Here is an 11,660-nt window from a genome sequence, read left to right on the forward strand (position 1 = left end):
GGTGACCAATCAGCATGATGATTCAGAAGGAGCCAATCAGGAGTCTGATATGGCTTTCCGGTACTGGTTAGAACCATCACTGTTATTGTTTGCTCAACAGGGACATGAAACCCAAAGGTTTCTTAAGATGGCAGATAGCTCTTAAGATGGCTCCCATATTGCAGTGCCCTCTACAGGAGAGGAAAGTAAAAATTATTATTATTTGTTTGTTTTTGGAGAAGTTTTTGCTGTAGGGCATGTGTGCTCACCAGAAAGACAGAGAGGGACAAAGAGATAGAAAGTGAGAAATCTCTCCCCAGTTCCTGTGAGTCTCAATGCAGCTAGCTTTTTAGTTGTGAAAACTTAGCCACTGTGACTCCATCTTGGGCCTTTACCCTTTCTGTGTGCTCAATATCCCTAGCTTCTGCCTTATTAGAAAGGAGCCATAAATTCTTTAGAAACATGTAAAAGGAGTATATATATTGTATATTAATCAGAACATAAAGGAAAACATTTAGAAATTTCATTAAGAAGACAAAACAGTGACTTCCTTTTGGGGCCCTTACTCTATCTACCTGTAAGTAGGGTCTAACTCCTATCTCACTAAGATTTGGCTAAGGTAGTGTCATGGGTTCCGAGTAAGACTCAAAGAGACATCATGTCAAGAGAAAAAGGGAATTTTACTGAGAGAAAAAGTACCCACCAGGGGGATATGGTTACACCACAATCCCTTCTCCACCATTTGTCCATTTTATCAGGACTAGGGGCACACATTCACACATACACCTCATTCACACACATATACACACACCATGTTTTTTCAAATTATCGGGGCTGGGATTCAAGACACAGTCAGCCATGTGAGGTCCAGCTCCCTTAACCTCTGGGCCACAGGACTGGCTTAGGACTAAATTAATTTTAATCCTACTCAAGTAATATTACAATATGAATTCTGTTAACCTGTTTATACAAAAAACATACTTTTATTATACCATCTCATTTTTCTAGGTTATTTTTTTTTCCTTTTAAAAAAATTCTGCTTGTGGTCAGCAGGCAGCATGGTGGTTAAGACACTGGACTCCCACACAGGTGGTCAGGTTTTAAGTCCCAAACCTTGCTTTCGTACTTTCTCTCTCTCTTTATGTCTTTCTTCGGTGAGTGCACAAGTCCTACAATACATTTTTTTAAGATAATAATAATAATAAAATTAAGTGGAAAAACCTGTTTTATTTTACATAGCCATTTCTGAAGTTCATCTGTTCTATAACTAATAATTCTTATCTTATATTTTGAAAAATATATGGCCTACGTGATCTAGAATAAATTTTGGTAAAGCATAAAATATTTTTATATGTCATTCATAACATAAAAAAGACTTAAAATAGAATTTATGGTATGTAAAATTTCTGAAGTGTCTTTGTTTTTTTTTAAGAATATGTGTATATTTTCCTCATTATATTATGTTATTTCTTAAATTTATTTGCCGCTAAGTGTATAAATTATGAATATAAATTTTCAACATGATACATACTTAGTTTCTGCTAGACTAAGTGAAATTATTCCATAATAAAATATTACTATGTGCAAAATACGTTTCTTTATTGTATGTGTCACAAATAAATGTTAAAGCAGTTACTTTTCTGAATTTAGGTATTGATGTTAAAAAAAAAGTGCATATACACATAAATAACTACTTTTAAAAGCATTTAATTTATATATTCTCCTATATAAAATAACCTGAAGGGTTTTTATTGATTTCAGGAGTTCAGCCTGATTCAGGAAAACCTTACATTCGGAGTGTTCACAAGCCAATGAATACTAAAAATGCAATGTTTAAGACACATTCAGAATTTGAAAGGCAATCTTGTTTCCTTGACAAATCTAATTAATTTTATCCTCTTCCATGGTGATACCAAAAGAGTTAGAGGCCTAAAAGTCATCCTTTAAATCTGTTTTTTTTTTTTAATATTTATTTATTTATTTATTTATTTATTTTTGCAATTTCCAATTGAATGGGTCATATGGACATACTCATTTTCTCACATTATCTTTGTAAAACGGATGATTTTTAAAAATTCCCATTGCCATTTTTCTAAATTTTTTTTGTTATTTATTTTTACACTGATGATATTATTCCTGAAATACCTTCCTTCACTCACACTTACCACTTCTAATATAGTCTCTATAGCATTGCTAGCCAGAGAATGTTTGTTTGATTTTGTCTTGTTTTGTTTTGCTTGGTTTCATGATCATCAGATTGTTTTCCTTCCTTAACTGAAACTGCTTGATGACTACTTCTCAAATAATAAAGTGAAATATTAAAAATATGAGGTTTGGTTCATCTGAACCCTGCTTTCCTCTTTTTAATGTGTATTTGTAGGCAGAATTTTTCAAACTATGTCAAGTACTAACACTGTAATCTGTGTCTGGCTTTATGATGGAACCTACATAATTCTATAGTCCTTGCTAATATCATGCTTATGGTTTCTCCTAAATGTATGTTTTTTCTAAGATAGATACAATGTAGTTACTTAATTTAAGAGTCCTATATTTTAGCACAGAGTCTTCTAAGAAATAGTTAATACATGAGTGATTTATTAATTAAACAAATGAATGAAAAAATAATCTGGGATTTTTGTCATTCAAATTCAGACTGTTCCAATTTTACATCAGCAGCTTTTAAACTGGTGCAGTATTAAAAACTGAGATGTTGAAGTAACCAATGACCAAACCTCTACCTTCTAAGCTACTGGAAATTTTAACACTCCTCTGGACCTCTGAGCATCACACTTGTAGAGGGATATTCGTTGGAAAGAAAGATAAGTACAAAAGAGATCAAATTTCAGAAAACTATATAGAGAATAACTTGAAGATATTTGATGTATATGTTTATATGTTAGTATTAGTATTTTTGTCTACACAATAAGAGAAACCTGTATTATCAATGCTTGCCTTATGGAAAACTTTAACAAGTTTTTTTTTATAGATTTTATTTTTTAAATTTTATTTCAAGTTCTTTTATACATTCATCACGTTATTTAGCTTGCAAAGTGAATATTCCAATATGTGTACATTTCTCCTGGTCCAGTTGATAGTACTATAAAGTTATCTTCAGATCAAAACCACAATGAGATACCACCTAACCCCAATCAGAAAGACTATGATAAAAAACAAACAAAAAACAAAACAAGAAACTTTTAACAAGTTTTTAAAATGTAGTCCTCAATAGGTAAGCCACAAGAAACTGAGGACAAAAGTCTGACTGCTTTTTCCTATTTCTAAAATCCCTTCCATAGGGCCTGGAGTGCATCACACCCATAGACATTAACAGGATATCTTGGCCCATTTGATAACAAAAATCTTTCTACATCCCTGTAATGGGCGAGTCACACCCACAATCATTAACAAATTATTTTGACTGGTTGATAACAAGACTCTTCCAACATCCTTGGGACAGTATCTTGTCCTTGGGACAGTATCTTGTGACTTCATACAAACCCCCTTAGCTCTGTTAAAGTACACTCTTTAACTCCTTCCCAAAACTTTGGGCCAGGCCAATAGAAAACTATTCACTAAATTCTCTCACTCTCAAAACCAAATAAAAGGAACCACTAGACCTGAACACTTTGGAGGAGAGGCATATTTTGCTTTCTCTATGGCCTAGGTCACACAAATTCAGGCTTAGAAAGAAACCACATTTATTATTATTTTTGCAAAGCTGATTTTTTCCATCAACAAAACAATGGTAGTATTGTTAAAATAGTAAATATGATAATATTGCCAAAAATAGTAAATATGTGCATATGACATTTTTTGAAATAGCTAGGTTTTATTAAGTAATTTATATTTATTCTCCCAGTGAATTAGTTTTTCTTTTCATAAACTGCCTTGTGAAAAATAAAATTTTTAAGTGTATGTATTGTTGGTATCTAAATTTCTACAATGCTGGCTATGTGTATATGTATGTGTGTGTGTGTGTAGATAAGTAGATGTTAAAAGTTAGAATATGCATAAACATGGAGGTATATAGAGACATTTTATAAGACAAATATTAAGGGGAATGAGAAACTTATGTACATCAAAAATAGAATAGAAAAATTAATTGTGTTCCTATTGATGACAAAATAACCTGACAGATGTGGGATGATATCTCATTGTAGTTTTTGTAATTATAGCTTTAATTTTCAATTTCCTGATAATTAATGATGTTGAGCACTTGTTAATATATATTTCATATGTCTTCTTTTGAGAAATGTCTATTCAGGTCCTCTGTTACATAATCGAGCTACTTAATATTACTACTAAAATATATGGTTTCCTTATGTAATTTGGATATTAAATTCTTATTGGACATATGGTTTGCAAATCTTTTATCCCATTCCATAGGTGACAATTTTTAAATTTTGTTTAATGTTTCCTTTGCCATTTGGAACCTTTAAGTTTGATGTAATCATATTTGCTGATTTTTGCTTTTGTTGCCTATATTTTTAGAATCTCATTTAAAAACTCTTTGCATTTACCAATTTTATTGAGATTTCCCCATATGTTTTTATTTTTTTTCTAGTCATTTTACAATTTCAGGTCTTAGGTTTATGTCTTTAATTCATTTTGAGAGAATTTTTTCAGAAATACTGGTCTAATTTTATTCTTCTGTATGTACAATTGCAGTTTTTCAACACCATTTATTAAATAGATCATCTTTTTTCCATTGTGTGTTCTCGACACCTTTATTGGAAATCAATTGACAATAAACTCATCAGTTTAATTCAGGGCTCTCTACTGAATTCCATTAGTTTATGTGCCAGATTTTATTCCAGTACCATGCTGTTTTGATTACTATAGCTGCGAGGTATATTTAAAATTGAGTGGTGTTATGCCTGCAACTTTGTCCATTTTGCTCAATATTACTTTAGCTGTTTGGGGTCTTTTGTGGTTCCATACAACATTTAAGCTTTTTATAAATATTATTTTCCTATTTCTGTGGAAAATGTCATTGGAATTTTGATAGGAATTGCATTGAGTATATAGATTGCTTTGGGTAGCATAAACATTTCCACAATATTAATTCTAATCCATGCTCCAGCCTGTTTGGTGCAATTGGTAGCAAACTGGACTGCAGAAATGGAAACCATATGATTGCCATGGTTCAAGTCACCAGCCTGGTTATCCTGAACATAGTGTATGTGTGTGTGTGTGTGTGTGTGTGTGTGTGTCAGTGTGCTAGAGAGCTGGAAGATTGAAGGAAAGTAATTGTGTTATAGACAAGCTCAGTGTCATTTGCTTTTCTCTCTCAGTCTCTCATAAACACACGTGCTCTGTGATGAATAAAAAAATAAAATAATTCTCAACAATGAATCAAGGATACGTCCATTATTTGTATTTCCTTCAGTTCCTTCACTAATGCCTTATAATTATAATATTTGCTGTTATTGTTGCTGTTGTGAATGGGATTATTTGTTTGAATTCTTTTTAATATAGTTTTCTATAAGTTTATAGAAACACAACTAATTTTTGTATATTTATTTGTATCCTGAAACTTTACTAAATTTATGTTGTAATTGTCCTGTAATTTGGTCTTGGTCTTGAGGTCGCTGTAAAGTGGCTATGAATTCTTTTTTTTTTGGAAAGGTTTTTTCTATAGGGCACGTGTATTCTCCAAAAAGACAGACAGAGTCAGAGAGACAGAAAGAGAGAAATCATCCTCCAGGGGAGATGGCCATGCTGCAATCCCTTCTCCTTTCTCCTCTCTGGATCTTGGGCATGTATGCACACGCATGCCCAGTGTGAGTTTAAGCCTCTAGGCCAAGACTCAAACCATAGGGGACTACTTGGGAGTCTAGCGACATAGCCATTATGCTAACTGCTGGTCCCTAAGTAGCTATAAATTCTAGCTATATCCTGGTTGGGGCTCCAGAGGAGGTGATCATGGTTGTTTACAGTATGTCATTCATTGGCTATTGCTTTATCCTGGTGAATAGCCTAATGCCAAAATGCTTGATTCCTGACAGGTGCCCATTTTATAGGTAACTTGTTCATACAGGCAGAAACTATTGTTTCTTGTATTATCTGTATCTCATTTATTGCTATCAAGATACAGGCAGATACTATTGCTTTTTGTCTTATCTGTATCTCATTTATTGCTATCAAGATGGCTACTCTGGAGGCCAGCAAGTTGTGTATTGGTTAAGGTGCTGGACTCCCACATGGCCAACTGTGATTGGAGTCCCAGATCTGGTGGCTTGAAACTCATGCCAGGTGTACATTAGTGCATGACCAAAATCCTGAGAGAAAAATGTAGGAGAAGGGATTTCGGCATAACCACCTCCCCAAGGAGTGATTTCTCACTTTCTCTCTCTTGTGTCTCAGCAAGCGCCTGTTCCCCATAGCAAAAATCTCTCTGAGAAATAAAGAATAATAAAGATGGCCAGTCTCTTTCTATCCCTTAGAGGAAAATCTTTCAGTGTCTTACTGATGAGTATGATGCTTGCTGTGGGTTTGTCATATATAACTTTATACCTAATTTATAAGCGCTTTTATATCTTTTTTTACCATGAAAAGATATTACATTTAGTCAGATATTTTTTCTTCCTTTCTTAATATAATTATATGGTTTTGCTTTTCATATTGTTAGTGTGGTGCATCACATTTATTAATTTTCATATTTAAACTATCTTTATATTACAGGAATAAATCCCACTTGATCATAGTGAATAATTCTTTTAATGTGCTATTGAATTTGACATAGAAGTATTTTGTTGAGGATTTTTGCATATATGTTCATCAGTCTACTGCTCTATGATGGTCCCTTCCAGTATGATCAGTTGCTTTTAATGTAGGTAAACAGCAACACTCAGTCAAAAGACCTTAGCAGACCTTTCTGCAGGTTCTCAGAATATTCTCTCAGGTAACTCCCTTTTTTCTGGTAACCTGCACCACAAATTATGGCCACTTGAACCTCCCTGAACTCTATTTTTTTCTCCTCATTTGAGAGTACAAAGGTCTGATTTTTATTATATGTGTCCTAGCTATGAGCTAGCAAATACCTTTATTCTCCTTCAAAAATTTTTAAATATTATTTTTTTTTACTTTCAATTTTGTAAGCCAAATAACAATGGCTCTTTGAGGCATACATACACACCCACACAAAAAATAGAAATATTTATACTTTCATTTTGAAAATTTTAAGTCCATAAAACATTTGAACTTTATTTTTGTTTCGTGGATTACCCAGACAAACTATCTGGGAAATTTGTGCATTCATTGTGCGTATTCTAAAGTAACTTATTTTTTTTAATTTATATTTTTAGCTTAATACCCATGACTAAAATATCCAATAAGATATTAAGATAAGTAAATATATTAGCACAAATTAAATTTCTAACTAATGTTTGAATATTCACCAATTTAGATGGATTAGAAATGTGGCAATGCAGTTCCTAGAACTTAAAAGGCAGCTGAGAAATAATTTTTCATTTTTAAATCAAGATGATAAAATAATCAAACTTTTAAAAATAATAGTATTCAGAAGAAAACAATATTACATTGAATAAAAAATGATGAAAACAAACAAGTTTCTAAAGTGTAAGAATATAAGGGAAATAATAATATTTCTGTGTTTTCTCTTTAATATCATTTTAACTTGTATCACATAATATTGGAATTTAATTAAGTTTGTTTCTTAATAGAAAAATTTTTTATAAGTAATGAAAAAAACAATACCATATAAATAGCTTTATTAGGATTAGGTATTATAAATTTTTCTACAGATTATTTGGTATTTTTCAAACTAGATTCCTGGCACACATTCAGTTTACTGAAATAACTTCTAAATTACTTATTATTTTATTATACTAGCTTAGATATTGAGAGGAATAAAGTAAAATATAAGATATACAATTCACAAAATAAAAGATATGCAAAATATGCATGACTTTCATGCTTAATCTTCACACATACACATTTTCATGGAATATTATTCAATTAAAATGGGATTTAGAGAATAATAGCAATACTAAAAATAATTGGAGAAATGAATTCTGATAAATGTTATAGCATAAAGATTGAAACCATGCTGAGTGAAATAAATCAGACAAAAATGGGACAAATATTGTATGAGACTACTTATGCGAGGTTCTTACAATAGCGAAATTCAGAGACAGAAAGTAGAAGACCGGTGACCAGGGAAGTGAGAAGGGGGTAATGCAGACTTAGAAGAGTTACTGTGAATCGGTACAAAGTTTCAGTTTGGATTAAGAAGAAGGAAAAATATGATATTGCTTATATGTAGTTAAATTCATGTATTTTTGAATGGGTGACGTGGGAATCAATTTATTATGGTATTCATATTATGCTAGATGTCTTTAAAGTTGATGTAGCTTTATTTTTTATAACACGTAAGATACATGTTATTTATGTTATTTTTAAGTTAAGTATGCTGAAAATAGTCAATGTTAATTTAGAAAATGAAAGAAGATGCAGATTTCAAAATTCTCCTAAAAGACACAAGCAAAATTTAGGACTATCACAGACCATTTGAACTAATAAAGATCTTTAAACAGATGTTCAAGTAAAGGATTAAATTGAATTGATGATTTAATTAGGTTTTCTAATTGCTGAAAGTAAACTGTTAGAAATAACACTCAAGAGATAATGTTCAAAATACAAAATTAAATTTTTAACCTTGAAAGTTATGTTGCATTATTAATTATGAGTAAATGTTTATCTGTTGATTTAAACATTAGCCTATATTTGTCATCCTGGTGGAAGGGAAAGTATAAACTTACATTTGTCTTGACTCCTATGAGATATCACTGCCATTTGTATACCCTGGAGCATAAAATGTATTTTTAAAATAAATTTATTAGAATTTCATTATTATTATTGCTGTGTTTTTAAGACAAGGTCTCTGTCATGATTTCCTGTCTCAGTTTCATAAGTACTGGGACCACATGAACCCACTATATTACAACTGCCTCTTTCAGGTAGGATCTCGACTCAGCCTCTCCAAGTTGCTAGGATTATAGCTACACATCACCATACCCTGAATTTAGGTTTGACTGAGGATCAAGCCCTGATCTCCAATGTGACCCTCATCTATAGACTACAGAGCTTTAGCAGCATGCTCTACCATGACTAAGCCAAAACGTATATTTTTTTGTTAGAATTATTACTAAGATGAGTAGAGAATATACATGTAAAGTGTGTTATAGTGCATTTCATAAATGGTATAAATTGTTTTATTATCTATTGACAATCAATCACTCGAAACAATACCACATGGCAATTGTGATGATTAGGTTGGTGCAAAAATCGTTATGGTTTATGCATTGCTGCAGTTTGTGATTGATATTGGATAAATTCTTCAATAAATGTAATTATGTTATACATCATTTTAATGCATATTTCTTGCTTTATGTTGTTTCGCTAATGACTTATTACTTGCTATGCATTGTATATGTATTTTAGACTTACGTAAATGATGTTAGTCAAAGAAAATTCAAGAAATTTTATTTCAGTGCAAAATGAGTTGTAAAGCAGCAGAGGCAACCCATAACATCAACAACACATTTGGTCCAGGAACTGCTAATAAACGGTTTTACAAAAGAGACTAAAACTTTGAAGATGAGGAGTATAGTGATTGGCCATCACAAGCTGATGACTAATTGAGAATAGTCATCGAAGCCGATACTCTTACAACTACATGAGAAGATACCAAAGAACTCAGTGTTGACCATCACATCATCATTAAATGTTTGAGGCAAATTTGAAAGATGAAAAAGCTCCAAAAGTAGGTGCCTCATGAACTGAATAAAAACGCAAAAAAGAAATTGTTTTGAAGTTTTTTTCTCTTATTCTATACAACAATAAACCATTTCTTGATTGGATTATGACATGCAGTAAGAAGTGAGTTTTATACAACTGTCAATGACCAAATCAGTGGTTGGACTGAGAAACTCCAAAGCATTTCACAATGCTAAACTTGTACCAAAAAAAAAAAAGGTCATGGTCACTGTTTGATAGGGTCTGATCCACCACAGCTTTCAAAGTCCCAGGGAAACCATTACATTTGAGAAGTATGGTCAGCAAATTGAGGAGATGCATCTAAAACTGCAAAGCCTACAGCCAACATTGATCAATGGAAAAGGCACAATTCTTCTCCACAACAGCACTCTAACTCACATTACATAACCAACAATCTGGAAGTTGAACCAATTGGGCTACAAAGTTTTGCCTCATTTGTCATATTCACCTGGCCTCTTGCTAACCAACTACCACTTCTTCAAGCATCTTGACAGTTTTTAGATGGAAGAAAATACTTCCACATTTAGTAGAAAATAGGGAGGCAAAGCATTAATGGGACAAAGAAATGTGATATTATCTGTTGAAGATATTTTATAATTTCTTTCTTTTTTTTTGGTGGGGGGAGAGGTTTTTGCTATAGGGTGTGTGTGCTCACCAGAAAGACAGAGAGAGACATAGAGATAGAAAGCGAGAAACCACCCCCAGGGGGATGGCCCGCCGCAAACGCTTCTCCTCCATTCTCCTCTTGGGACCTTGGGCACGCATGCACACGTGCCCAGCGTGAGTTTAAGCCACCTGGTCCAGGAACTCAATCTGTGGTCGTCTACAGGGGAGTCCAGCGACAGCCATTATGCTAACTGCTGGTCTCAATATTTTATCATTTCATCAACTGAACTAGGGAGAAATGTTGACCCATTGAAATATTCATTTTGTAAGCTAAATAATGTGATTGAATGTATAAAAGAAAATGAAATAAAAATGCAAAAAAAAAAATGCTTCCACAACCAGCACATTGCAGAAGATGCTTTCCAAGAATTTGTCACAGATTTTTTTATGCTACAGAAAAAAAATAAACATTTTTTTTTAACAGAGATTTTTGATACAGGGCATCTGTACTAGTCAGAGAGACAGAGAGAGACACAGAGAAAGAAAGTGAAAAATCTGCTCCCAAGAGTTGGCTTGCTCCTGTGCTACATGTCCCTGGTATCTTACGCGGCAGTGGGTCAGGCAGTCATGGATCAGGTAACCCAGTTTGTTGAGCCAAGTCGGCAGTTTGTAAAGGACTCGATTCCGCTGGTAAAAAGATGCACCAAACCTGATAGAAAAGAATTCCAGAAGATTGCCATGGCAACAGCAATAGGATTTGCTATAATGGATTCATTGGTTTCTTTGTGAAATTGATCCATATCCCTATTAATAACATCATCGTTGGTGGCTGAATACTTTACTGAAGAGTGTTTTTCATCTTGGGGATTGGTGAACAATGAGAGTTTGAGAAGCCCAGGAGTAAAAATTTGTTCTAAATATTGTGGTATTTTTTCCTTCCAAGATGTTTTCTATTTCTAAATTAAAATAACTTCAAAATAGAAAAAAAAAATATATCTGCTCCCAGGGAGGATGACCACGCTGCAATTTCTTCTTCTCCATCCTCTTCTCTGGATTTTGGGCACACAACACACATGTCCGGCATGAGTTTTAACCTGTGAGGTATGGGACTTGAGCAATGGTCAGTCTTGAGGAAGTCCAGTACCTCAACCACTATGCTACCTGGTGATCCCACAAACTTAATTCTTATTGGCAAAAATGAGTTGATTCTAATGGTTCTTATTTGATCAATAAAAATGCACTCGAGCTTAGTTATAATGATTTAAATTTTATAA

At 33.0% G+C, this 11,660-nt stretch overlaps 1 pseudogene; it reads left to right on the forward strand.

Annotated features, from left to right (window-relative positions):
* Positions 1–11,006: 11,006 nt before the first annotated feature.
* Positions 11,007–11,302, forward strand: LOC102485413 (protein transport protein Sec61 subunit gamma pseudogene; annotated as a pseudogene).
* Positions 11,303–11,660: the final 358 nt, after the last annotated feature.

This window comes from Tupaia chinensis, unplaced genomic scaffold, assembly GCF_000334495.1.
Source record: "Tupaia chinensis unplaced genomic scaffold, TupChi_1.0 Scaffold140874_1, whole genome shotgun sequence".
NCBI lineage: Eukaryota > Metazoa > Chordata > Mammalia > Scandentia > Tupaiidae > Tupaia > Tupaia belangeri.